Here is a 23626-nt window from a genome sequence, read left to right as displayed (position 1 = left end):
AGGAGACCGGGGCTGCTCCGGCTGGGCGGGCGCGGGCGGCCGGCGGGCGCATACCTCCAATGCCGGCCAGATGTCACCGGCCCTCGCCGGCCCCGCCGCGCCGCCCCGGCAAGGCAACTTCGCCCCGCGCCCGCCCCGCCGCCCCCCGCACCACACCGCGCCTCTTACACCCTCTTTTGTAAATACATATAGCCCTGCGCCGGTGCGTATCCCAAAGTCCTCGCCTCAGCGGCTCCCGGAAGCCCCCGGCGGGACCACCTCGGGCCGGAGGCGGTCGGCCGGGGCTCGGCCCCCGCGGCGGGGCCGGCCGGGCTCGGTGAGGAGAGGGCGGCGCGCACCGGACGCGTCCGCGCACCAACTCCTGGCCAAGTTGTGGTGCGGGGCCGGGGAGAGCCGAGCCTGGCCGGGCCGGGTCGGGCGGGCCCGGCAGCGGCTTGCGCAATCCCCGCCAACAACAACAACAACAACAACAACAACTCACCTGGCGGAGGGGGTGAGGGGGGCCGGGCCGGGGGTTTCACCGCGGTCCCTTCATGGCTGTGGCGCAAACTTTCATCTGACGGAGGCGGGCATCGCGCGTCGCCCGCCTCAGCCCGAGCCCCGAGGGTGCCGCGGGGGTCCCGGCGCAGGGGGCACCGCCGCCAGCATGGGGCCCGCTCGCCCTCCCCGCGCTCCCGACGGGCAGCGGTCCGCCGCGCCGCGAAGCCCGAGAGCGAGAAATTGTTTCCACTGCAAACAAAAAAAGGCGACACATGACCAGGGAGGGAGGGGAGAGAGGGAAAACGTGGGCTGGGCCAGCCGAGACGGGAGAAGCCGCGGAAGGGAGGGAGGGAGGGAGGCAGGGCCGCCGGCGGTGGGGGAGGGCGGCGGGGCGGGCGGCGCTCCTCACGGCAGGCCCGGGGACCCCGGCCCGCCGCCGCCCGCTCGGACGTCTCCTCCCGCCGGCCCCCGCCCGGGAGGGCGCCGCCGCGGGCCTCAGCGGCGTCGGGGTCGGGACGGGCCGGCGGCGTCGGCCCCGGGGCGGGCGGGTGCTGGAGGCGGGGAGGGAGGCGGGCAGCGCCCGGGGAAGAACGCTCCGGTGCGGAGGGAAGGGACGGCGCTGCCGGCCCGGCCGCTTGTGCGAGTCTCTGCCCCTGCCCGCGGCGCGGCGGGCGGCGGTGACGGGAGGCCCGGCCGCACCGGCCCCCGCTGAACTGCCACGAACTACGGGGTGGCCGCTGAAGGCACCACCCGTAGCCCAAAGACCAACGCAGCGGAGCCCCGCTTCCCCCCCCCCCGCCGCCTTCAGGAGGAGCAGGGGGGACATCTCTCAACAGCAGGCTCCCGCCTGCGCATCCCCCGGCAGCGGGCAAGCAAGTCCCAGGGGGCCAAAACCCTCCCGCAAAGCCCACCACCCACCCAGGACTCGGAGGGGCCCTCAGCCAGCTTCAAACCCATCCATCCTCCTCATCGGAGCGGGAGCCGGGCCCTACAGAGACGGGCAGGGCAGGGGAGAGCCGGCACAGCCACGGGGACGGGGAATGGCAGGGGACGGGGAATGGCAGGGGTCTCTGCTGCCGACTCGGTGTGCCGTGAAACCACAGCCTCTGCTGAGGGCCCATCTCCACCTTCTGTAGGCAAAGAACCATGCTGCAGAAACCTGCGATAACTGCCAAGGGAAAAACACCCAGTTTATTTCTTTAGTCTGAAGAAATTTGCTTTAAAATAAGGCCTGATTTAATTGGGAAGAATGGTGTGTTTTCTCCCCTGCTACCATACCTTGATATAACTAGTATTAACTATTATTAGTGAAAAAAACCTTACGTCAGTTAATTGAAGGGAACTAACTTGATTTAAAAACAAAAAAGAAGCTGCCCAGCCGAGACAACACTAGTTTAAGCACAGTCTCCCATATGCAACACGCTTGATCTCGGGCAGCTTCAGTGATTCGCAGCACAGAATTAAGGTATGGCTGTCCACCTGCAAAACAAGTACATTAACTTGTTTCATAGCTGATCCACAAAAATCAAGGATTTTCCACTCTGGGTAAACGACCTGCAGATTTAGCACACATTCAAAATTAATTTTCCTTTCAGTATAGAAAAGGTCTGCTGCAGAAATGTATAAACAACATAAAACGAGTTGGAAATACAGGTATACTGACAGATACTTTCCAATGCAGCCCTGGATGCAGAAATTATCCCTAAGCCAAGAAGAAAAGCATTTTAGACTTTTTATTTAGAAAAGTTAGGACAGCTGTCTCAAGACCTTGCCGGAATTCTGTCCTGGCCCACACAGTCAATATTATTCCACTTAGCCAGGATCGCCACTGTATCCTACTGCATATCCGTGTCCGTACTTAGTAATTTCCCAAGGCAAGGGTTAACCTCTTTTAATCTCTCAGACACTCGCGAAATTCACATTTTTAGACAAGAGCGGCAACTGCCCGACTCTCAAAAGTGCAGGGCTGAGAAGCGTTTCGTTGATTCTCTCAAACTAGAAATTCCTGTCATAACTCGCTAAGACCTTTTTTTGCCGACAGCTTTCCCTCCCCTACCCAGTGAACTGCTATTTCACATTCTTGCATATTTTCAAGAAGACACGCCAGCAGCTGGATTGAAGAATGGGACGAATACCTATCAGGCAGCAGAGTATCATCGTTACTCACTGGTGACCAGCCCTGCCCTGTGACTCCACCAGCCCTAACACTCCAACAGTCAGCAGACCATTAGTTTACACAGCTCTTATCTCATGGCCGTTTGCTTTCAAACCCAAACTAAATTACCAAGTCATAACTCCACCCACCTGAATTTACTCCAAACACTTCAGACGTTTTTCCAAGTGAATCAACATGTCTCTCTATCGGCAAGCAAGGAGATTTATCGCATTTATCATCACTTGTGAAAGTCAAGTGTCTTAGAATAGAATACCAAGAAGAATTCAGCTAATGAGAAGTATGTCTGAAGTGAGAAGGGGGAAGCCTCGTGAGATGCAGGGTAGTATGCAAAGATTACACCTTGCATATATTATGTATGCATCCTATTCAGGTACACAGATCATTAACTGCTGGCTTAGAGAGTACAGCAGCGTCAGAACATTCAACGTGTGGCCACCAAGTAACTCACTGTAATCTTAGGCAAGCCACCAAATTTATCAGGGTGTCAATTTCCCCATTCCTAAGGCAGGAATAATACAAACTCATTTAGCAAAAGATCTGCGACACTGACAGATGAAAACTGTTTGTACACCAAGACCAAAGTATTTGCCATACGAAAGGCTGATTAGAAGTACCAACAGTGCAGGGCTGCACTTTAGCCTTGTGGGCTAATATACAACAGTCTAATCTTTCCACTCGGATTCCAGAATACCAACTGCAGATGTCGCAGCATCTTACTTAATGAGGATTTCCAGCCATCTCCCTCTACTCCTTCATCTCTTATCCTCCCCTAGATTGGAATCCCTGATAACCTCCCACAAGCCATAGTTGCAAACGGAGCACAGCAAGGGTCATGGGCTCTTTATCAATCCTCCAAAGCTCATCTTCCCCCCCACTCCATCTCCATCTCTGCTGGGAGCATCTTCCTTTGCTAGTATTATGACCACGCCACGTGACCTTGCTAAATATTTCTACTTTCTGCCCTCTGACTTCACCAGTCTCACCATTCAGCAGACCTGTACTTCTTATCCTCACCTTTAAGCCCCCGTTCCTAACCTGATCTCCAATTATAATGTCCTCGTTGACTGGCATCCTTGTCAATGTTTATTCTCTCTACATCAGAGTCAGATTTTTTCCCTGAGGTCTGCTGCAAGTTTGCCAAATAAGCTTGCTCATTAGGATTTATAATTTGACGTGCAGCTGTGCCCAAAAACCTCCCAACTCTGAAAGGGTCCTGAGGTACAAGGAGGTGGACAGGGCTGCTGCCCCTTGTGATCAGACCCTCATAGTGGGACACCTCTGGCTCTGACACCGCACACCAGCCATCTCATTTTGTGCCCATTCCTCCCCCATGCAGAATGACTGCCGCCCCCCATGAGGCAATGGATTTAATCTTGTACAGAGCAGAAGCACATTGAACACTTTTGGGCACTATTAAAACCTAAATTGTGAATACGTGTTTGCTCGTTTCCTCTTTCACAACTCCTGTTCCCAGCATTCTTCTCCAGAACATTCCATACAGAACCTGCAGCATCCACACTTCTCTATTTTTAGCCACGCCAGACCAGCCGGGTTTTGTTGTTTGCACTATGCCCACTTTTGGGTCAGAGAAACAGCCGTATCTGAATTCCCACCTGAACAGCCAGAGGCTCCGCCTCGTCCAGAGGTAACACAGCTAACGGGCTGGCAGACAGTGCCTCGTCCTGCAGAAAGAAAAAAAAAGCAGCTCTTGCCTGGCAGCTGCTCCGAGAACAGTCGCACCTTGCCCTCCTGCCCCACGGCTTTTACAAGCGCACGCTCCCCTTTCTTCTCCCACCCCAAGCACGAGCTAAAGATCTAAGCTGCAAATGCAATGAAGGCCCAGCTTCCTGATAGGAGATCCATCTTTTGCTTACTCACTTGAGACCATGGCATCAGATTTACAAAATATTTTCCCAACCTTTCATTTAATTGTTCTTCAAGTTCTCCTTTGGCCCAGCTGGCAAAACCCAACAGAAACAGAACTGAATCGGTGAGAAAAGGAGCGCCGACACGAAGCTCTGTCAGAAATGCACACAAACCAAAGTATCTACAGCTTTTCTGTTCCACGGGCTAAAATGTCGTGAATTTCTTACAATAAAATCCAGTCTTTACGAAATAGTTCCTTTATAAAATAATGTATGCACATTTACAATGTTATTGTAGTAACACTTGCTTTCAGCTTCTAAGAAAATGAGTATACTTAGCACTAAAATTACATGCAGCTGACAAGCCACCAGCAAGTGTGTCTCTGTACATGAGTGTGGTGGGAGGAGAGTATCATGCATGCTAGCTTGTCCTACATACATTTATTAAAACAGGTCCACATGAGAGACGCCTTCCCAGTGTAATTACGCCAACATACTAGCATGTCAAGCACCAACCTAGCTTATGCTGGGAAAGGGAAGCTTCTGCCAGTGCGGCTTATTTTAGTGGCCCATCCGATGGGAAGCTAAACGTTGCTGGGATAAACATACCTCTGCTGGAGTCTGCTGCTACAGTGGCCACATTGGTCTGAAATCCCACCTAACCTAACACAGCTGGCACACGAATTGCCATACAAGCCAGTATTTCTCGTACTGTTGCAGTGTTTGACGAGGCTGAAAAAAGAAAGAACTGTTTTCTGGGGTTTGGTGCCTGGACTCTGCTATCTGTTGTACAGGTATAATGCCGCAAGATGTGGCCTGGAGTTATCTCAACATTAGTATTCACCATTTGGCAGCTGAAGTCAAACTTACAAGTAATCAGCAGAACCAGAAATCAACTGTATTTTTGTTCTCAAAAGCAAGGCGGAGGAAAAGCAGCAGCCAACACTGAAGTAAAGAAGTAAAGATCACAAGTTTTGGGGAAAACTACAGCGGAGAACCAAGTTCTTTTTATAAAGTTGCCAAACTGTATTGCCAAATTGAATTTCTAAAACTAAGACAAAATTCTTTTTGGACAACACCTCGAGTCCTGCCTCAGCTTTCCTGAATACTAGCTGTTCATTTCATCAAAGACTGCAGGAGCTCGTCCTTTATTTGTGTACCTATGCCGGCAAAACTAAACGGCAACAGGACCTCACAGGGATCACGTCTCATCAACTGAGGATGTCGGGAACTGACAGTAAACACAATTTGCTATCGCTAGAGCTGTGAGCTAGTAGATGATTATTCTCCTCTGACCATTTGCTTGCGCCAGGTGGATTTCCTAGCCACGATTATACTGAGTCCCAGCTTGATTTCCAGCTCTTTGTAGCACAGGATATTTCAGGGTGCTTTCCTCTGCTCGCCACTCGGCACTACTCTTCCTGTACGTTTCTTGAACACTGTTCCCGGAGGAAATCCTGTGAGATGTGGGTCCAGATTCCCAGACTGCGGCAAGGCAGAGACAGCGACGAGAGGCTGTGTGAGGTGACGCAGTGATGAAGCAGAAGCACGGCTGACCTACAGCTGTGTCTGCAAAGGGATGCTGAGAGGATGCAGGTTTTGGGAAACAAGCAAAGTGTCATAAAATGATTAAGCAGACTTCTGTCCTTGGTGTGTTTTTAGTACTACGTCCCTGCCGACCAAATGCATTGGGGAGCAAGGAATGGAAAGCAATGAAAAATTGCAGTGGAAAGGCTAAAAAGAGTTTAGCTAAAAAGCTAAAAAGAAAGCTTCTGCAGTGTCCTGTGCTCCCCTCCACAGCCAGAGGCGAGGCAGGCCCCATGGCTGGACCAGAGAGCAGCCGCCAGGCAGAGCAGGTAAGCGAGATTTGGGAAGGAAGGAGGAAAGCTGGCACAGAAATAAAGCACAACTGAATTACCCGCATCCCAGCAGCAACTTCTGCTGCCAGCTATGGCCAGAGAGTCGTCCCCCCCAGCCCCAGCTGCCACATTCATGTCCTGTGAGGTGGGTTTCCCTGCGAGTGGCTTTTGTGACAAAAGTTCGTTATGATTACGGGCTGACTTATCCACTGGGGAATTATTTTATGCCAGGTCTCTTGGCACTGCCACAGTCTTTTTGGCAACAGGTAACTTCAGTTAACAGCTGCGGTCACCCAGGGGGTACGGTGCATCTGACACCTCACAGATTCTTTGCAGGCAAATTTCTCATTCCACAGGTTTCTCACAAGGATGCCACAAGGATGGAGCGGGCCTCGGCAGCCAAAGCACTACGAAATAATCTTGGGAATTTTTTTTTTTCTTTAAATCTGCAGTCCTGTAAACATTGATACTTATGCCTCCTTCTAAGGTTCAGCTAGTTGCAGCACAGTTGAGGACTTCCATAAGCATTTCAAGAACAAAAAAAACGCTATGCACGTAGCAAAATTTTGAACTACATTTGAGAAAAGTCACTTCTATTGCTTATATGCAGGGAGAGAGTTTTACCTATTCCACCTCACTTGTCACATAATCTTCAATATTTTTTTCCACAATGGAAAAAAGAAATACAACATGAAAACAACAAAATATTAAAACAAGCGTCACATATAACCCCCCCAAAAAAAAAAGAACGCTATCACTGGAGAAACCCCTGCAGGTCACTGGACCAGCACTGGGCAGCAGAGGGGGCGTTTCAGCAGAAGGCAAAGGCCAGCCGAGGCTGGAAGGAGACGGGCTGTCCTGCCACGAGCCAGCCAGGCACCGAGCTCACCGAGCTCTCCTTTTGCCATGCCGTTGAACAGAAGGCCCATGTAATGACAACCGCAGAACTCATTTAAGTTCTGAAAAGGTGACTAATGAGCTCATTCATGCTGCCTATAAATTATTCACTACAACACTGGCCCCACTCAAGACAAACGGCAAAGTAAACTTTAAATACAGGGATGCGGAGCCTCCTGGGTTGTTGGCTTCTGCCCGTAAAACTTTTTGCAATCAAACAGACACTTTGCTTCCTTCTGCCCCCTTGTTAAACTCGCTCGGATGTTTAGGCCACCTTTTTTACTACCTCTAGTAGAGTTAAAGCAGCTGCAGTTGCTACGTATTTATTTCTCTGTTGCCAAACCTTTTACATTAGTAGTTGCAGGTAATCACGGAGCGCTATAAATAGCTTTAAATTACATTCTTCAGAAATTAAAGTCTGACCTCAAAATGAAGGCCAGGTCTAAAGACGTAAGAAGACAACGGCACGTGCATGTTTGATGAGAAGCAGCCCATCTCCAGCACCTGCGCTTATTGACACTTCTGTGAACATCTCTGATTTGTCCCAAAATGAAAACAGAGGACTTTGAAAAAACACACTCTGTTTTTTTTCAGGTGCTGGACCAAACAAGCTTCTGGTATGTTTAGAAACAGCCCATTTCCAAGAATACTTCTGTTATCCTGTTTAGCATGAAATATGAGAGAGGTCACAGTTCAACGCTGGCGGCACGAGTGGTGGTGTTTGCTGCCGGGGGGGCTAGAACAGGCACTGGCACTCTTCAAACTTCTCTTTGGAAGATAAATTGCTCGCCATATTTACAGGTTAACTTTAGTAACTCGTTGCATGTTCAACTAGCAACTACAAAGTGACATTAAAGACACTGTCTTGCATGACATGCGTCTGATCCTCAGCGGAAAAACGTTACTCGCACCTCTGGTTACACAACCCAACTCCAAAGGTCGGAAATGACTAGATAAAAGGGAAAGCCAGGAATTACATAGCTAAAGTCCAGTCACGGTGTACAGTATAAACCAAGGTAAAGCGTGGGAGACATAAGGCAACATCATAGTGATAGCTAAACACAAGAAAAAAAAAGGGCTAGCAAAGGAAGTTTGCAAATGAAATAATCATTGCAATTTTCACTAATCACTCCCTCTCTCACGCATTGGAAGCACTGTAACTAAGCAGAGTAAGAACTTGTGCACTACTTGAAGAAAAGGACTTTACCACCTACTGACAACCATGTGGTTAGTCTTCATTTATTTACATCCACGATTCCGAATTTACCAGAGACGCGCCCTGTTGCCCTGTTAGTGCTGCTCTTTAAAATGATGATTAAAAAACCCCCCAAATCCCCCAACAAACACAAGGCAGCAAGGGAGCAGCCTACACCGCATAGCATGCAAGTCTTAACTTATCAAAAGCTCTCCACCTGACGAGATTCCTGCGCCTCTCGTAGCTGGAGGGTGTTGGCAAAGGGCTGCTTTGAAACCCCGTCACACGCCGGACCCCACTAACCTGTCTGGCGAGCGGAGTTCACCTCCCAGTTCAGCAGTGGGAAACCCAGGCGCTTCCTGCAGCCGGGCTCCCCACACCCTGCTCCTCATCTCCCTAATGAAGCCCAGCAGTGATGTCAGTTTTGCCCCAAGGCATGATTTGGTCCAAATAAAAACAACCTACACTTGGCTACAAAATCAGACGAATGCCAAATCTGGGGGAGGTGGAGCAAACAAACTGACGGTACGGCTTTTAACTGCCTGCAACGAAGCCAACACTTGGCTGCAACTGCCAATGAAGCTCTTGACTGGTCAATGCCACTCCTCTTGTCAAGGGTGTCTGTCCTGTCCTGGGCTGGGCTGGGCTGGCCACTAAACCAATGACAGATGCTCTCTTTTAACCCCTCTCCCTTCCCCAAAAGAGAAGGGAGAGAGAATAAGGGAGAGAGACTTATGGGTTGAAAATAAAACTAAAACTACTTCAATGAAATATTAATCATAAAAAGAAAAGATAATAGTATCAATAAGAAAATAATGAAGTATATACAATACATACAAAACCAGTATCAAGCCCCCAGGATCATGATCACGCACTGGGAAAGTCCCAGACTGGACTCAGCGACAGACAGGAACCGGATTCCAGATCTGGATTCAGGAACACGCAGATCAGGATCAAAGGCAGATGAGCAGACAGAGTCCTCCTTGGACGCCGGCCATTGAAGAAAGAGCCTGACCCCTTTGATCCCTCAGCTTTTATACTGAGCGCAATGCAGATGGGATGAAACACTTTGTTGGTCAGTTTTGGGTCACCCGTCCTGTCCGCTCCTCCCCACAGGTGCGACCCCTCGGCGCTCTTCTGCCTCCAGCCCTCCAACGTAGCACATAGCAAAGTGAGCTGACCGTGGTTGTTATAGCAATAAGCATCAGCAAGAGCCTCTCTGGATACCATCCCTTGGTATTAACTATAAACATCAGGCGTTATCACTCTTGAAGCGGACACAGTATAAAAAAAAAATCCCATTAATTTCAGAAAGCGCAGTAGTTAGAAAAGACTTAACCGAAAAGTAAAATTACTGAAAACTGGTGCTGTTCTACCTCAAACCAGGGCAGTGCCCTGCATGGCTTTGACATAAGAGGTCACCTGGGCCGTCCTGGGACACCAGTCCCAGCAAACTCAGGTGAGACTCCCATGCCATGGGCAGGGCACACAGCCAGCACTGGCACCCTGGGTGCTCCTCACCACCACTCTGGGGGCAGCTGATGCCGCGAGGTGAAGGCAGCTGGATCATGCTGGGTACCAGGACAAACTCAGCCCGACCCAAAGCCATGTGCAGCTGATACCTCTACTGGAAAACTACTCCTGCAATTCATTCCTCTCAGCTCTGCAAACCACATAATCTCATGGCTCTCAAGACCCCAGTGTGTGCTCACCTGTCCGGAAGGTTGGGCTCCTCTGTGCTTTGGTCACATCATTACAACAAAGTGTAGATACTTCTTACCAGGAATCAGCAAATTCAGATGTTCACAAAGCAAAAAATTCACATATTCAACTCAAAGGAAGGTAGTCAATGGAAGAGCGCAGCTTTGCAGAGTGAGAAAGCACTGGCCAGACAAGGCCAGAGAATACATATATCACCTTCACTTTTACTTATTTCTGTCTATTGTCACAACTTCTGCAACAGCGGGGAAGGCAAAACTAATGGGCTTGAACAAGCACTGCCATCAGTAACTTATTACTTGCTCTTCTGCCAGAGTGCTGGTCTGACACGCTTCTTGTCCACAGCCATGGTTGACTCTGGATTCTCATCACACCCATCAGATTTAGGGAGCCAGAGACATGCTGCACTCATGTGTGAAGCGTGGGACTGCAACTGGGCCTAGAGATGCTCTCTGCCTGGAGACCGCCTGCAAATCCAGCATGGGGAGGGTCCCTGGCACACGAGCTGCTCTGGGAAGGTAATCCTGGCACGTGCTCCCTAGCTATGGACCAAGGTTCCTGTGGTATAAGGTACTGAGCAAGCGAAGGAAGAGCAACTGTCTCTGCGTCAAAATCCTTATCAGCAAAGTTCAAAGTTGTTAGAGGCAGAGTTGTATAAGGCAAATTTGGCCACTTACTTAGGTGCACACCAATGGATTTGGAGAAAGACTGCATACTTTTACTGGATTTTGTTGATGGCTCTCCTAACACACCTGTACACACTGACTTGGTGTCCACGAACCTATCTGGACTTGCAGAATGGCCCCTGTCAAGCAGCTGATCTCCGGGAGTGAGCAAGCACATGTGCGCAGGGAGGTGTATGGGCACAAGTCTCTTCAAGACCTGGGTTTTAGTTGTCAAGTAGCCAAAGGGGGTCCTTGCTGAAGTTAACAGGTTCCACTTGAGCAGTGTTTCTTCTTTCATAGGTCAGGCAGGTGGAATGAGACCTGGAAAGTGGCCAGATGGAAATTTCTGCCTGTGCTTGCCTTACCGAGTGGCAAGTGTGATATTGGTGCCTGCAGAGTCCTTAGGGGGGTGGGCTGAAGCTGCTCTGGGGTACCCCAGTGCACTGTGGCTCTCACGCACCATTTGCTTGCACCCTTGGATTTACACCAGCACTAGCTACATCAGCATCCAACCCTCTACCTTTATTTCTCCCTCTATGTCCCTGTCACATAACTCCATTTCACCTTTGCTGTAAGAGTTGAAGATGCCAGTCAGACCAAAGCTCCTCTCACCTACGCCCTGGTTCCAGCCACGTCCTAAGGAAGGACAGGGCAAATGCAGAGTGATGCTCTGCAGCATTCTCCTGCAGCATTCCAGAGACCTGCTGCTTAAAAGCTTCAGCTAAAGATGCAATCGGGTGCTGTGCTATGCAATAAACCCAAAGATACTTTTTCTTCTATCAACTTGTCTAAAAAAGGTTCATGTAAGCTTTAGCATCAATAACAGCCTGTAGCAAGGAGTTCCATCTTTTAACTATTGACTGTGTGAAAAAAGCTCTTCCTTTGCTTTAAACCTGCCACCTGATAGCTTTACTTGAAACCCCCATTTCTTGTATTGTGATAATTATTGTCCATGTAGGACACATGACTCATGTCTATGCAGACTTCTCTTGATTTTGTTGTGCCTTTCTACTGTTCAGGAAGTGCTACTAATAGACTTTATTCTGTATTTAATTCTTTGAAGTAACTACAGGTATACATAAACAATAAAACATAATACAAAACAATAAGGCATAATATATAAACATACCTATCAATGAACTTCTAATCATGCAGTCATAATTATCAATATTGTGTCTACCCAGGTAGGAGAAAAGGTGTTCTGTTTCAATACAACGGTCCTAACAACATGCTTTTGCTTGTAGTTTCACTCTGTAGTTTTCCCTCTATACCTCTATAGTCTCACCTGAAGTACCTGGAGCTTTTCCAAGCACTTAATATGTCCGTACAAAATGTGGAAGCAGATCGTTCCAGCTGACAATACCTTTATCCATGGAAAGAACAGCAGCTGGAGGATGCTGCCTCACACAGATCCAATCTGTAATGGACCAGGCCCTGTGCAGGTTCAGTCCGTTAAAGAAGCTGCAGCTTCAGAGTTACCAAACTCCTCAGGGGTGCTCCAGCGCACGTGGCAGCCTCTGGCTTACACCCGGCGCCTGCCTAAGACAGCAGGAGCACGGCCAAGGTGGAAACAGCCTGGGAGATGAGGAAGGACCGTGGAACACGGTGGGAAGGGCTATGGGGAAGGGACAGAGAGAGAGTGCTTTCAAAGAGTGGCGTGGGGACGGGTTGAGTCCGGGGTGGTGACATGGGAAGCGACGGCCTTGCAGCATCTTGTACTCAAGTTTCAGCTCTGGCCCCACGTGAAAAGGGCAACTTCCCCTCCAACAACCTGCATTCATCGTTATACATGACCTCCTTGTGCTTGGATGGATGCAATAATAATAACAACTGATAAATAAGGGTGAACATACATGCAGGAACTTAATATCTGCTCAAAGTATCCTGAATTCTTCACCTGCGCTTCCCAGCTGTGCCGTGAGGAGTGCGGGGCAGGAGACCTGTCCATTTGGAGGCAAAGACCAGCAGTGTTTTGCGGCTCAGCTGGCAGGATGTTTTTGAAAGCAGCTCAGTTCAGTCAACAATCTCCCCCTAGAGTCCGAGTACATCACCTCAAAAATATGTCTCAGCTCTTCTGGCGCGGAGCCTGGGAACCCAAATTTGTTTCTGATCCAGGTCCTCCAGCTGGCAGCGTAACAAATTGCTGTCCTGCCACCAGGATGGATAAAGTCATTTTTCACTCATTATGTTATTCAAAAATAGAGCAGGAGCTTTATTTGAAACAAGAAAGCAACACACTGTGCTTCAGGAAATTAACATGGCAAAAAAGCTCTTCTGCTTTATAAACCACAAGGGCAAGAGACTGAGTTAGAAAAATGTGAGTTAATATCCCAAGGATCTTGACCAGAAAAAACATGCTCCGGTTACAAATTCTACTGCTCCCGGTCTTGCAGCTAAGCCTAACATTAGTTACATCCACATCAGGCAGCCTGGCTTTTCCTGCGGATCACTAATATTTTTCCCTGCAGTCTACAGAACAGCTTCAGGCAAAACGGTGCAGATCCATAGCAGCTGCTGGATGGGATAACCCACGGCTGTTTTCCTCCACAAGCATGGGATATAGGTGAAGCGTGCTGCAGCGAGTGATTCCTCTGCTGTTCTGATTGCACCTTCCTCGGGTGAGAGGCATCACACTTCCCTCTTTCCAGGGCGCAATCCTGCAGCTGCTCCCACCGCGAGAGGCAGCCCTGAGAAGCAGCACCCTGAGCGTGAACCCTGTTTATCGAACCGAGTGTGAGAACTCCGCCGGACTTCTGTCAGAGGCTTGTGACAGCGGTAACAACAGTCCCCATAAAGCCAAGTTCTTATTTCACAGCCAGACGAAGAAGAGTGGGCACGTGTATCTTGTGCCACCCGACAGCAACGTGGCTACGGCTGAGTCGTCCACAAGCTCCCGAGCAGACCCTGCTCTCCCCTAAGCACGTCTCCCTCGCCGTGGTGAGGGAAGGACCGGCCACACAAGCCGCTCACCCCGACCTGCTGGCCTTTGCCTGCAGGATCCTTCCATCCTCGCACCGCCTGTCAACCGCCTGAACCGCGCTCCTGGAAAAGTGATTTATCATCAGCTTTTATTACTGACTGGGTTATTTTTCCTATTAACCTAAATCAATATACTCATACAGTAAACATCGCAAAACTCTAGTCAATATAGAGAATTCATAAGGTATTACGGATTTATAGATATTTACAGCTTTGATTAGAGATCCGCAGATGGATGGTGCAATGGAGGCATAGCCAATAGATTAGATTTCCAAGTACTGATGGTAACTTGTAAGAAAAGCGCTGGGAAGATTTAAGAGCCCAAGTCTCACTGACTTCTAATTGACTTTCAGTGGAGTTAGTATTGCTAAAGCCTTCGGGTACTTTCAAAAGCATTATCTTAAAGCCCTGCCTAAAGGTTTGCCTGTCTCTACCCCCCGAGAGGGGAGGGCAGTTATAGTGGAATATCCACCTTACAAGATGCTTGTCTTGCCGAGGGGCAACGTCCTGCGCAGAAATGAGCATGATCATTAGTATATTTGTCCTTCATCCGTCACACAAACCAGTATGGCTGCTGTTAGTCCTGCGACGTCCCACTCTGGTGGGAGACAGCAACACAGACAACTGAATTGGCGTCTCCCTCTCCTCTGATAACTCTGCTTTTAATTTCTAACCCGGATGGACGAGACGGTAACACACCCTGTTATACAATTTCTTCTGTGAATTATTTGAGGACTGCACATTGCGAGTGTTGGCCTAGGTCCTCCTCCTAGGAGGTACCGACCCCCAGAAGGGACGTGCCCAGCTCTGCGCAGACGGAGACAGCACACTCAGCACGACGGAGGACCAAGCCAGTCCAGAGGATGAAAGCACTGCCAAACCATGTCTCTGCAGAGTCCATTTCCTGGATGCTCGGAGCGTCTCTTCTCCGCAACTATTAGCCAGCCTCCACTCTTGGGAGCATCTCTGAGCAATCATCTGGATTTGGAAGCTAGCTGAAACAAAGGTGAATCACAATGTCCCCCCGCGTGCTGAACTCTAAGGATGTATGTGCCACCCCCTGCACCGTACGGTGTAGGGACAGCTAAACTATGGCACGTCTGGTATGCAATGTCCCCACGCCAGCACAAAGAGAAACTCATGGTCCAGGCGGCTGAACTTCTTCTTCTTCTTCTTCTTCGAGAGAGAGCTCCTCTGGAGTTCCCTGGGATACCTGCACACAGCGCTGGGGTAACACTTTACAGAGCACCACACAGGCATGCCCCTGGAGACAACGACTGGTTTGGTCAGGCTTCTTTTTTAACAAGCAAAAGTCACATTCAAAATATTAATTTTTAGTTAAATAAAGGAAAATGTACCAATAAATGAAAACTTGCCTTTTTGTCCTGGGCTTCTACAGTGCAGAAGAGAGATTCTCTGCCCAGAAACCTCTGCAAGACTGTTATACTGTGTTTCTCCTATTTAAATAGGTCACCTGACAGGGGAAAATACCTATGCAAAATTTCAGTGAAGCCAACAGATTTCTGATCATGCATCTGGCAATAGCTATAGATTTCCACGGATTCATCCCTCCCAGCACAGAAGTCGTTGTTAACTCGTCTGATGTTAACTCAGATGCTTATGGAAAAATCTTGCATACATTAATACAGAATGTAGCGACTTCCTGCCATGCTTTTAGATCATCCTCTAGAAAAACAAAATAGCACATCCCTGTTAGAGAGTTCTGAAAGTGGATCAAAAATCCTATGTAAGGAGAGATTTCTGTATTTAGCTCCAATTAATTTGACTTCAGTACAGATATGCTGGAGCCAAAAATAGACCCCTAGACTGTTTGACTCCCGTTTTGTGTTCTAGCCACTCCACCATGCTTTGACAATGAGAGGTACTTTACATAAACATTGGTTTCTCTCGGTATTGCATATTTTCAGTCGCCCTTTCAAATGCACTCCACTTCGAGTGGGCTGCCACGTACACGTATTCTTTGAATCAAAGAGTTCAGTTTGACACTTCACGGAACTACCTCCTCACAATGCAACCCTTGTGATGTATGAGCTAATTACTAGGAACTAAATATATGGGGTTTATGAGAATACATCCATCAGAGTTCATTACCCTGCTGACCGCCGCCTGCTGAGCATAGGATCAGGTACAGGAACAGCATCTAGAAACAACTGCTTCAAAGTACAAAAATAGGAATGGGACTTCAGCAAGAGGTAAGGTCAGGGCAAAAATCCATACGAGAAACAATCCAGTATTGCTGCCACCAGTCCCGCGCAGGCCAGGTCTCACCATTAAGTGTGTCAATTTAAAGACTTTGGAAAAAAAAAAAACAACCCCCAACTTTACTTGGAAGCCAGCCTGAGGGCCCGGGATGGGCAGGTCTTTCCAAATTGGCAGTAAATCCTGCACTCTTTGTTCTTGGAAAGGTTTTATTTACATTATTGCAATTCTGGGTAAGGATTGCAAGATATAGCTCGAGATCAGACCGCTAATCCTGCCTCTCTGTTTACTGCATTGATTGTGCTCCTTTAGACTCTGATCTCGCCATTCCTGCTTAGCGCAGGCTCCCCTCTGTTGGGGACGGGGAATTAAAACGGGATTCAGCTGAAAAGCTGAGGCAGAGCAGGGAATGATGAAAACACATCATCTGCCACGAGCAGCCCTCACCACGGTTAAATTTAGAATGTAGGCTCCTCAAGCAGAGAGATGATCCTCTTTCCCTGTGGGGCACCAGTCACACAGTGCTACATAAATATTAAAATAATAATTGATGATTAATTAATAATGGCTTCCTTTTCCTCATGACCATCTCTCAGCTGCCATAAGAAATATTAATTTCCTTTCTTCTAGATGCTGATACAAACAATCATTCACAAACTTATCTCCTCAGAGAAAATTCCCTTTCCCCCTCCTTTTCACTAAAATATCATTTTCTGCAGCCTTGGACATGAGATTCTGGACCATTCACAGGCACTCTGCGTAAGAAATAAACACTAATTAAAAAAGCCTCAGAAGCCACAATAACCAAAATAAACATCAAGAAGGCAAAGCTGAGGTACAGAAAAAAAAACAGCCAAAAAAACCAAAAAACCAACAAACCTATTAATTCCCTCTTGCTCTATAACCACGTCCTCTATGAAGACAAAAGTCTTTCAGAAAAATCATTTCAGATGCTGTGAGAGGTATCTAGGGACACCTGTGTTCCTTTGGTGACGGCAGAGATGGACACTTGACTCTGATCTTACAGCTACCTTGTACCAGTGTATTGTTCTTGCTTTTGATTTGCGCCAAGTCTGGTTTCTGTAGAGTTAGAAAACCTCCAGAAATTCAGCAACCACCAGTTCCCTTTTGCTCATCGTCTTGCTCTGCCCATCTCTTCCCAAGTCAGGGCAGCCCTAGCGCACGCCCACCTACCAGCCTCACTCCAGCCACCAGCGAGCCCTCTTGGTAGTTACTGAGCCATCACATGGTCTTCTAGCAGAGCTTCTAGCTACTAACCTCTCTTGTAACCCTCCTAATTAAAAAAAACCCGACAACCAAACACAAAAACAAAACCAAAAATCACATGTTCCCCATCCGCCATGTTCTCCTAGCATTCAGCCCTCAAGCTCCAAAGTTGGTTCCTGCTGCCTGAGTTCACTTCTCTCCAACTTAGCCTGCTTCCTCAACGTCAGATCCTACCAAAGCCTTTCCTTACCAATGACACTACTACTTCTCTTCTTTCTGTTGGGTTTTGTTGGGTTTTTTTCCCCAATCAGCCTTTGCCTTTCGCAGCTGCTCAGCTCTGCAGGTGTCAACCACCTAGAAATCACTGACCAAGCCTTAAATCACAGACTAAGCCTTAAAATCCAATTTAGCTTTCAAGATAATTATTAAGATAATTATGCTTTTTAAATAAAATTCTGTTTCCTTGTGGAAAAACATTAACATCATCCAGGACATCAACGTTTGTCTAGGAAATTTCTTCATGGTATTTTTACTGATAATGAATGCCATCTCTTAATAATCCCCCAGGTCCTCTTTAGAGACGATTATTATAAAAACAGATCTTCCTAATGAAGACAGAGTTACTGAGTCCAGAAGTTTTAAATCACTTATCAGGATGGCTGTGAGACTCCATGCAGCAATTAGTTTTAAAACCAGTGTTAAGATGAAGTTGGATCGCTTTTTGAAAGGGAAGCTGCAGCCCACAAACTGGTGAACCCTGAGGGGCTCCGTGTTTCTTACAGCTGTGCAGCGGCAGCTTACTGGGACCTGACTAGGTCATATGCAGCATGTGCGTTGGCATGGATGTGTTAAGTAAACACAGAAGGACTAAAAGCACATGAGAAGACTGTAGGAATCACAGAATGGTTAGAGTTGGAAGGGACCTGAAAGGTCATCTAGTTCCAACGCCCCTGCCATGGGCAGGGACACCTCCCACTAGACCAGGCTGCTCAAAGCCCCATCCAGCCTGGCCTTGAACACCCCCAGGGATAGGGCATCCACAACTTCTCTGGGCAACCTGTTCCAGTGTCTCACCATCCTCACAGTAAAGAATTTCTTCCTAATAGCTAATCTAAATCTCCCCTCTTTCAGTTTAAAACCATCATCCCTCATCCTATCGCTCCACTCCCTGATAAAGAGTCCCTCCCCATCTCTCCTGTAGGCCCCCTTTAAATACTAGAAGGCTGCTATAAGGTCTCCCTGGAGCCTTCTCTTCTCCAGGCTGGACAACCCCAACTCTCTCAGACTGTCTTCATACGAGAGGTGCTCCAGCCCTCTGATCATCTCCATGGTCCTCTTCTGGACCCACTCCAACCAGGCCATGTCCTTCTTATGTTGGGTGCCCTAGAGCTGGACACAGTATTCCCGGTGGGGTCTCATAAGAGTGGAGGAGAGGGGGAAAATCACCTTCCTCAAGCTGCTGGCCACGCTTCTTTTGATGCAGCCCAGGATACAGTTGGCTTTCTGGGCTGCAGGCGCACATTGCTGGCTCATGTTGAGCTTCTCATCAACCAACATCCCCAAGTCCTTCTCCTCAGGGCAGCTCTCAACACAGGAGAAATTAAAACAACCCGAGACCCATATGCAGGAAGCAGCACGGGGAACCCCAGGAGCCTAACAGGGATGGGTGGGCAGCGTGCCCTGCAAAGTGCTCAGCACGAACTGAGGTGGCTGTAAACGTGAGAGACACTGGGCTTCACCTGGTCGTCCCGTACATGCTGAACGGCAGCCTGGATGCAAGAAACTCCCTCTGTAATGGTCTTACCCCATGAAACATTTTTAAAGCCTGTAGCGAAAGGATGGCACGTGCCTCCAGAAACATAATCTCACTGCAATGGATGACGCTCACCGCTATGCTAAAAACGTGTTTTAAAAATTCCTGGTCAAATCAGTGAGGGCCCAGTACCTCAGCCTGGGTCCTGCACCTCCTGCAGCCCTCTGTTCAGGGAGAAGGCTCCTGCCTCCTTACGGGAGGAGGGCCTCAACAAATGAGTGCAATTAAAGCATAGATAATGCATCTGAACATGTGCATTCCTCATTTATTTAACAAGCGCAGTTTAGCTTTAATTATTTATGATAACACTTCAGAAGAAACTAGTAAACACAGTGCAGTAGACTCCACAAAAGTACGGAAGCCCTTGCTGTGGGAGACTGCTCCATGGCCTCCTGCTCTGAAGCCTCTGCTGGGACGGGGACTCAAGCCTCGCCTACTGAAGGAATTATGAGGTGCAAGGAATAGGGCAGATGAAGAATTTGAGGTTGTATTTGACTTTGAAAGAAAACCCAAAGCCTAGCGAGGAAAACAATGAGCAACGTTATAAATAAAGCTTTCCATTAACATGAAGAGTCTTATCTCTTATTCTGAGTGTTGAAATCCTCTCGCCTTACCTATACGCAGAGGATGGTAAGCAGGTGTCAGTGACTCGAGGAATCTTTAGACCTGCTCCTCCTCCCTCCTCCACCAGGAAAATGAGGAGTGGTGGCAAATCAGTGTATTTGTTATACAAGTAGCTAAGGGGAAGGGGAGGCCCTGGCCCGTTCAAGCCAGGCAGTGCGGGATGAGACACTGCCCCCCAAAAAGCCTGAGGACAGCAGCACCCCGCACGAGCAGACCGACAGTCTGCACACGTCAGGCTGGTGACAACAATTTCTTAAACACAGCCAGGGAGCAGGTTTGTCAGGGAGGACGGGAGGGGGGAAGCGGCCCATAAAAGGAAAGGGCTAGGGAGGTCTGGACATGGAAAAAGGGAGAGGGAAGAAGCCAGGAGAAGAGGGGCAGGAGCGCACAGACAGTCACCCCAGGGACGCCCGTCCAGCATCGCCTCCGGGTCAAGGTGGTGCGTTGGCGTGGCACTTCTCTGGCCAACCCCTCCTGCAGCTCCCAGAGCTTTTCCGTCTGTCTCCCTCCTCGTTAGCAAAGCCTCTGTCCCCATCGTGTGTAGCATCATTGGAAGTTCCAGTGGCAAACGAAAGGCCATTGCAGTGGGAGGGAGAGGGTGCCCATACCGAGGGCCACTTCTCCGTTGCCCGGCTGCCTGCCAGTGTCCACAGAACATGCTGCTGTCTCTTAGCCTGGATGAGTGAGTGCATCCAGTGGTATAAAACACGGCGGTTTGAGGCTGAAAATACTCCAAGTCACGGTGCTAATTCCCTGCCTTCCTGAGACAATCGCAGTGTGTGAAGAATCTGCGTAGTCTACTGAAATCCAAAAATACCTGCTAATAAAGGTCATCCCACGGGGCACTGCCAGGCAACTTCAGGAACATACCCTTAGTATGTTCCATCGGTTTTCACGGATCTTTGGTGAGTGGATAAATAGCATATCTGCAGGAACCGACATCCAACCCGAAACCACCTCAATGCCCAGACGTACAGAAAGACCACGCCGCCCCTTCCAGACAGTCTGTGAATGCAGAGATGTTCAAGTCTCAGGCCAACCTGGGATTGTTATTCACCAGGGAAACCTGAAACTAAGTTTAGCACTTATCTGGAATCAATTCTTTTGCCCTCACTCTATAAAAGTCAGGCCTCTTCCTTAATGAAAAAGGTGCTATGCACTCTAGCTTTGCCTTTTCTATATTTCGACTTAAGGTATCGCTGGCTGTGTTTAATAGTTTCACTCCTGCAGAGCAACCTTCTGAAAAGGTCAAAACAAAACACTGGGAGCCAAATTCATCGCTGGTACAACTCCATTGACTTCAGCAGCATCACACCTGGGATAGATCCAGCCGTAGCTGTTTCCATTAAGGTAAGTGGAAAAGAAGTGTACTTGCTGTCTTAACTTTACTTTTCAATTGATCTGTTCTGTTCTACTCTGTGTGTTTCATTGCAATCAATAGGAATATATCTATTAGAGAAAGTTACAGCACAAAACACCTAAATAGCTTTTAAAAAACTTGGCTTCTCAGTTTATAATGAATGTCAGGGAGATGAGAAAGTAGCAGGGATTCAGCGCGCACTCAAGTGCTTTATCTTTCGGAAGAGGATAGATCTAAGCAGCTACCGTAAATATTTTTATGTATAAGCTACATCATAGCCAACAGAGATCTTCCTGAAAGATCTGCTCTTGATAGCAGGCACGAGCTGCCAGCCCTGAACAACAATGTCAAATATAGCTCAGATGTTACAGGGATGGGCACCGTAAAGGCTTACAAGCAGTTAGATTAGGGGGAAATAAACCTAACTTCTCCGGGATTGTGTTCACGTTCATCATGTTCTGCTCTGCACCACATCAGCCATGCTGACAGACTCCTTCTTCTAGGCAGAGGTAAGATTACGGAAATCTTATTTGTATTTCAAGTGCTCGTTTTCCTTTCCAACCTTTCAATGCTTCTTGCTTCAACTCTTCTTTATATGTCATGACGGCACTCTACCACTATACCAGTGCCTGTTGCTCTGGCTGAAGCACCACCCAAAGCACCACTAACTGAGCCATTTTTAATGAGTGATCTTGGAAAAAATACCACAGATCAGTCTTCTGGATCAGCTTTAGTCACTGAGGATGTCAGGAAATGAGATGACACTACCAGACTAGACAGCTCCTACCATTAAACTGTAGTCACGTGGCTCTTTTAATTTGACATTTAGAATTTCATTTAAACTTTTGCCTCAGAACTACAGAAGTATCTATTAATGCCTGCCGTTATTCCAGATTTTAATTTCTACTGCATTTCAGTGTCATGCATCACTGCACTGGAAGCTTCAGAAAGACGTTGCAGGCTGTGCCTAGCACCGTATAGCACCTCCCAAACTGGGATGTGGGATGGGCGATGGGCGAGACCAAGAGACAGAGCAAGCAAAACCAAACTGCAGTTACATTGCTCCTGCGCACGTAGGCTATTTACTGGTTTTAGATGTGGGATTTGGATTTTTAGACAGTTTACCGATGGAAACACTCATCTATTGCTGGAATGCTACTATGCTCGCTGACAGCCACCGCACTCTGTCTTTCCCTTAGGCCTATAAAAACTGCCCAAGGGGTTCTTAGTGCCCAGAAGGACCGGCACTAGAGTATATCCATGTCCTACCTCTTCCACAGCACAAAGACTCTCTATCCCACACTGGTGACTTACACGCGCTCTCATTGACTCTGTTGTGCAATTCAGAAGGATTGTACTAGCCCTAACTATCACACAGATCCGTCTCAGTCAGCGCCAGTGACCAGGTCTCAGGTGCTAATGGCCATCATTTAAAGGTTGCTTTTAATGCACAATCGGTCAAGGAAAAAGCAATCATTTTAAGGAATACTATTGTATTGATTTAGTTTGCGTCGCTGGGATGTCTTAGCATAATGGATGAAGTATTCATGACCAGCGTGCTATGCTATTCCCTGTGAAAACATTCTTAAGATGTAAATCATGAGGCAAGAAGGATTTGGGAAAGGGGCTTTTTCTGCTCTTCATATTTGCTTGCTCTTCTTTTAAACTGAGTATCATTCACTTTAATGTACATGTTCTGAATAGCTATGCAACTGAGAGTAATTCAATTTTCCCACCACAATCAACAAAATGTTCTTCCCTTGATCACTCCACTTTGTACATTACTTTGTGGGCACTTCAAGTGTCAAATTTGGTCTTCCCTGCAATACCCAAATGCTTCTAACACAATTTACAGCCTACTCGGAGAGTACCTTCTTGGAAATAATGTTAATCAGGATAATTTTTCCTCTTACTTTAAAGAGCTCTTGATTGGGTGCTTTCAATCAGCTGTTAGCCAGAGTTACCTCAGGATTTCTCAAGTTCTTATGGTGAAATGGGACAATGCCATTTAGCAGTCAGAGAGCATGTTTAATGGATCGCTCTAATCTCAAGGAGGGCCTATGAAACTCTAATTTGTCAGGTTTCATTACATTCAATAATGACTGTAATTTTACTGAAGCGTTCCGCTCACTAGAAAATTATGTACCATAGTTTTGCACCCCATTTTGTCTAACTCTGTGTTCAGAAAAATTGAAGGCATCTCGTTTTCCATGGCTACTACTCAGAAGGGGCCTGCGAAAGAGGGGTTAAGAGTTCACTGTCAAATGTATTTATCTCAGAAGCAGGTATAATTCTTTTGCAAACAGCTAAGTGTCAGTGCAAAGCCAAGCTGATTCAGGGTAATAAAAGCACTTCTGCAAAGCTTTTAGGTGACACGATATCCCTCACAAGCTTTCTCCACCCCTGCTTCTACTTTATCATCCAATACCATCATTACCTTGACCAATCTGCACATTATTTCCTTTCCAAATGGATCGATTTCCAAACAGCTTGTCTGCTAATGCTCAGCACAGGTTTGGGTGATTCTCCTATTGTTTCAATTATTTC

The 23626-nt window shown here is 47.9% G+C and overlaps 1 protein-coding gene across 9 annotated transcripts in view; it reads right to left on the bottom strand.

Moving 5' to 3' along the window:
- FOXN3 (forkhead box N3) overlaps positions 1–23626 on the bottom strand; it is a 215420-nt gene that overhangs the window by 136678 nt on the left and 55116 nt on the right. For 3 of the 9 annotated variants that reach the window (XM_063333957.1, XM_063333958.1, XM_063333959.1), the window contains exon 1: positions 482–865. The exons of 3 other annotated variants lie outside the window; for them this stretch is intronic. The gene's annotated coding sequence lies outside the window, so the exon portion shown is untranslated. Of the gene's footprint in view, positions 1–481; positions 868–23626 lie in introns of those variants that run through there. 3 more of the 9 variants (XM_063333952.1, XM_063333956.1, XM_063333960.1) reach the window with 3 other exon arrangements.

Source organism: Chroicocephalus ridibundus, chromosome 4 (assembly GCF_963924245.1).
Source record: "Chroicocephalus ridibundus chromosome 4, bChrRid1.1, whole genome shotgun sequence".
NCBI lineage: Eukaryota > Metazoa > Chordata > Aves > Charadriiformes > Laridae > Chroicocephalus > Chroicocephalus ridibundus.
The sequence above is the reverse complement of the archived record's forward strand: the minus strand, read 5'-3'. Positions and strand labels throughout refer to the sequence as shown.